The following is a 5,517-nucleotide window of genomic DNA, read 5'->3' on the forward strand; positions in this document are numbered from 1 at the left end:
TCTGATCTGGTGAATGACATTGGGCAGTCATCGCATTGAAACATTACAACCCGATTATGGATGTTTGAATGTCTTTTTAATGTGTCTTTTCTGGCATATGTTTTTCCGCAGATATTCCAGATATATTTTTCAATTTCTGAAATGGGAAAAAACCAGTTTAACCTTAAAATTTGGTGAAGTGGAATAAGTTCATTTATGTGTGCGTCTATGTCTTCCTGCTAGACTGTTGAACATTGTTGTGTACCCACAGTGTGCACATCTAAATTGTTTCGTCCTGGCATGTATTTTTTTATGTTTTTTCAGTGCATCTGATCTGGTGAATGACATTGGGCAGTCATCGCATTGAAACATTACAACCCGATTATGGATGTTTGAATGTCTTTTTAATGTGTCTTTTCTGGCATATGTTTTTCCGCAGATATTCCAGATATATTTTTCAATTTCTGAAATGGGAAAAAACCAGTTTAACCTTAAAATTTGGTGAAGTGGAATAAGTTCATTTATGTGTGCGTCTATGTCTTCCTGCTAGACTGTTGAACATTGTTGTGTACCCACAGTGTGCACATCTAAATTGTTTCGTCCTGGCATGTATTTTTTTATGTTTTTTCAGTGCATCTGATCTGGTGAATGACATTGGGCAGTCATCGCATTGAAACATTACAACCCGATTATGGATGTTTGAATGTCTTTTTAATGTGTCTTTTCTGGCATATGTTTTTCCGCAGATATTCCAGATATATTTTTCAATTTCTGAAATGGGAAAAAACCAGTTTAACCTTAAAATTTGGTGAAGTGGAATAAGTTCATTTATGTGTGCGTCTATGTCTTCCTGCTAGACTGTTGAACATTGTTGTGTACCCACAGTGTGCACATCTAAATTGTTTCGTCCTGGCATGTATTTTTTTATGTTTTTTCAGTGCATCTGATCTGGTGAATGACATTGGGCAGTCATCGCATTGAAACATTACAACCCGATTATGGATGTTTGAATGTCTTTTTAATGTGTCTTTTCTGGCATATGTTTTTCCGCAGATATTCCAGATATATTTTTCAATTTCTGAAATGGGAAAAAACCAGTTTAACCTTCAAATTTGGTGAAGTGGAATAAGTTCATTTATGTGTGCGTCTATGTCTTCCTGCTAGACTGTTGAACATTGTTGTGTACCCACAGTGTGCACATCTAAATTGTTTCGTCCTGGCATGAATTTTTTTATGTTTTTTCAGTGCATCTGATCTGGTGAAAGACATTGGGCAGTCATCGCATTGAAAAATTACAACCCGATTATGGATGTTTGAATGTCTTTTTAACGTGTCTTTTCTGGCATATGTTTTGCCGCAGATATTGTAGATATATTTTTCAATTTCTGAAATGGGAAAAAACCAGTTTAACCTTAAAATTTGGTGAAGTGGAATAAGTTCATTTATGTGTGCGTCTATGTCTTCCTGCTAGACTGTTGAACATTGTTGTGTACCCACAGTGTGCACATCTAAATTGTTTCGTCCTGGCATGTATTTTTTTATGTTTTTTCAGTGCATCTGATCTGGTGAATGACATTGGGCAGTCATCGCATTGAAAAATTACAACCCGATTATGGATGTTTGAATGTCTTTTTAATGTCTTTAATATCTTTAATGGCAGATATATTTTTCATTTTCTGAAATTGGAAAAAACCATTTTAATCTTGATAAATGTAAATCTAGCCTATTTGTTTTTGTACTAGTGATGCGCTATAATTTGTTAGCGCTGTGAATATCATGAGATGTAATATCTTTATGATTGATAATTTCGAATGAAATTCATTAAAAGAGTCGTCTCCAATATATTAGAAAGAACTTCTGACCATGTGTCAACGGCAGAGACTCAATAGTTTAATGATTATTAAATTTAATGTATAGCTTTACATGCAGGTAGTGTGTTACTTAGGGGTGTAACGTTATAAAGGGCGGAAAATGAAGGAACGAATACAAATTTTGAGAACAGTTGTAGTTGTTTTCCGCAATGCAGTTTATCTTTGTTAGAAGTCATGTCATTTTTATTTATTTGATAATTCTCTTTATGTCCAGTTTTCTTCTTCCTATTTGGAGTATACATTGTAAAGCGGGTATGCAAACTTGCTCCTCTTTACTGTCAATCGAATTAACATGTTATACATAACACTATAAGACTGTTTGTCAGCGCTGACCCTGGCTACGTTTTTCAGCTTCATAGATTTAATCAGAAGTATCGACCGAGCTTCTGAGTTTAAAGAGTAAAATTCTTTAAATAGCTTAGTTGGCTGTATGATTTTAAATATGTATTCTAAGCACCGCGGAACGATACCAGGATTACAGTCTATTCATTGGATTAAGTTTTCTTCCTTCAATATCACTGAATTACTGTGTGCCAGTAAAAAAGTTTGGCAAACACTGCATTAATGTGTTAGATATGTTGAGGTAGAAATACCTTTACGGTCTCTCCCTGAGTTCCTCATTTTTAATTAGAAGACTTCGATCAGCCGACAGTTCCAGTTGGCCTGACCGTTCCAACACTTAGATCCGTTTTATCGTCCCTATCTGGAGCACCTCAGCTAGGCTCTTAATCTCCTTCATATGTAGTGTGGGCGATGATTAATCTTGTGGCTTGGTTTAAATTTAATACAGTCTATTCATTGGATTAAGTTTTCTTCCTTCAATATCACTGAATTACTGTGTGCCAGTAAAAAAGTTTGGCAAACACTGCATTAATGTGTTAGATATGTTGAGGTAGAAATACCTTTACGGTCTCTCCCTGAGTTCCTCATTTTTAATTAGAAGACTTCGATCAGCCGACAGTTCCAGTTGGCCTGACCGTTCCAACACTTAGATCCGTTTTATCGTCCCTATCTGGAGCACCTCAGCTAGGCTCTTAATCTCCTTCATATGTAGTGTGGGCGATGATTAATCTTGTGGCTTGGTTTAAATTTAATACAGTCTATTCATTGGATTAAGTTTTCTTCCTTCAATATCACTGAATTGCTGTGTGCCAGTAAAAAAGTTTGGCAAACACTGCATTAATGTGTTAGATATGTTGAGGTAGAAATACCTTTACGGTCTCTCCCTGAGTTCCTCATTTTTAATTAGAAGACTTCGATCAGCCGACAGTTCCAGTTGGCCTGACCGTTCCAACACTTAGATCCGTTTTATCGTCCCTATCTGGAGCACCTCAGCTAGGCTCTTAATCTCCTTCATATGTAGTGTGGGCGATGATTAATCTTGTGGCTTGGTTTAAATTTAATACAGTCTATTCATTGGATTAAGTTTTCTTCCTTCAATATCACTGAATTACTGTGTGCCAGTAAAAAAGTTTGGCAAACACTGCATTAATGTGTTAAGATATGTTGAGGTAGAAATACCTTTACGGTCTCTCCCTGAGTTCCTCATTTTTAATTAGAAGACTTCGATCAGCCGACAGTTCCAGTTGGCCTGACCGTTCCAACACTTAGATCCGTTTTATCGTTCTTATCTGGAGCACCTCAGCTAGGCTCTTAATCTCCTTCATATGTAGTGTGGGCGATGATTAATCTTGTGGCTTGGTTTAAATTTAATGCAGTCTATTCATTGGATTAAGTTTTCTTCCTTCAATATCACTGAATTACTGTGTGCCAGTAAAAAAGTTTGGCAAACACTGCATTAATGTGTTAGATATGTTGAGGTTTACGGTCTCTCCCTGAGTTCCTCATTTTTAATTAGAAGACTTCGATCAGCCGACAGTTCCAGTTGGCCTGACCGTTCCAACACTTAGATCCGTTTTATCGTCCCTATCTGGAGCACCTCAGCTAGGCTCTTAATCTCCTTCATATGTAGTGTGGGCGATGATTAATCTTGTGGCTTGATTTAAATTTAATACAGTCTATTCATTGGATTAAGTTTTCTTCCTTCAATATCACTGAATTACTGTGTGCCAGTAAAAAAGTTTGGCAAACACTGCATTAATGTGTTAGATATGTTGAGGTAGAAATACCTTTACGGTCTCTCCCTGAGTTCCTCATTTTTAATTAGAAGACTTCGATCAGCCGACAGTTCCAGTTGGCCTGACCGTTCCAACACTTAGATCCGTTTTATCGTCCTTATCTGGAGCACCTCAGCTAGGCTCTTAATCTCCTTCATATGTAGTGTGGGCGATGATTAATCTTGTGGCTTGGTTTAAATTTAACACGTTGGCTGCGCAAAAAATATCGCATGCTTTACAGAGAACCTGAAAAATACCTACCTTTCGAAACCACAAAACTCTATTAAATATTAGAAACTATTATTATATTTTATCTCAGTTCTGTCGCTTGCAATGTCATTTACACAAAATACATTTGTGCAGCACATGTATTTGGATTGTTTACCTACCAGATATCGAAACACGTGCGGTATTTTATTGATGTCGCGCCGTCTGAAATGCGCTAAAGGCAAGTTCACACTAACATAATATTTTGCGTTTATATACATTTTATTTTGAACGGAATTTTATCTTACTTTTTTTACTCCATGTTTTGTTTTACAGCAATTTATTCAACTTCAAATGTTGATAATATTTCTTATTGTAGAAAAAGTTCACAAAAAAGACACTATGATATAAAAATAGTTGAAACGTAATTTACACTATCACACTACACTACAATATATGATATTACTTTGAAAGAACGTTGGAATGTTAGATTCACATTTGTTTATGTACATTTAAAAAAATCTGTGAAGATACATATAAATCGAGACAAAAAAGTATTATGACTTGTATATATTAATAGAATAAATTTCTGATTCACTCTGACAAAAACTAAATTTGTTTGTGATATAGTCGTAAACAGGGTTCTAAACACATCCCAGGTTTATTCGGGCAATCAGGACAATGGAACAACGAAGCTTTTCGTTGTTTGGTAGTATTCCAGCAATGTTTACACCTTCGCCTCTTTGTGTTTCCTGCACTATCCTTTTCGCAGAAACTCGGTTAGTGAATTTTTGTTTTAGGTTGTTTCGGCAAGGTAAGCGGAGGTGGGCCAAGTAGTTTTCTAATTACCGATAGTCTGAAATCGTACAAGGAAATTTTTGGATTGTCGGAATTATATAGATAATGCGCATTCAAAAGTATTGTTTGTAATAAATGAATGCCCAATTTTTTGTACCACCTTATAGTTTTACGTTGACACGGGTAATATGCCAACATAGTAGCCAACATAACAATAGTCGATTCCACTCATATAACGGTTGTACTCAATTACCATCTTCGGTTTTTCACATAACTTTCCAAATCTATTAGACGTGTTAGTTATATCACCATCGAATTCTGATGATATGGTAACTACTTCTCAACGATCTTTCTATTTTGTAACGCATATACCCATATCCGTGTACTGGCTAATACATTCACCAGTTTTAAGTTTTTTTTATTGACAACCGTATCAGGATTACCCTTTCTATTGCTCCTTAGGGTTCCCATGACAAATGTCTTATCTTGCAGTAAAGCCTCAGTGAGTGGAACACTATTATAGTAGTTGTCCATGAAAATAGAAT

The sequence above is a fragment of the Rhyacophila brunnea genome, unplaced genomic scaffold (genome assembly GCF_057557595.1).
Source record: "Rhyacophila brunnea isolate RB1 unplaced genomic scaffold, BYU_Rbru_1.0 scaffold_19, whole genome shotgun sequence".
NCBI classification, from domain to species: Eukaryota; Metazoa; Arthropoda; class Insecta; order Trichoptera; family Rhyacophilidae; genus Rhyacophila; species Rhyacophila brunnea.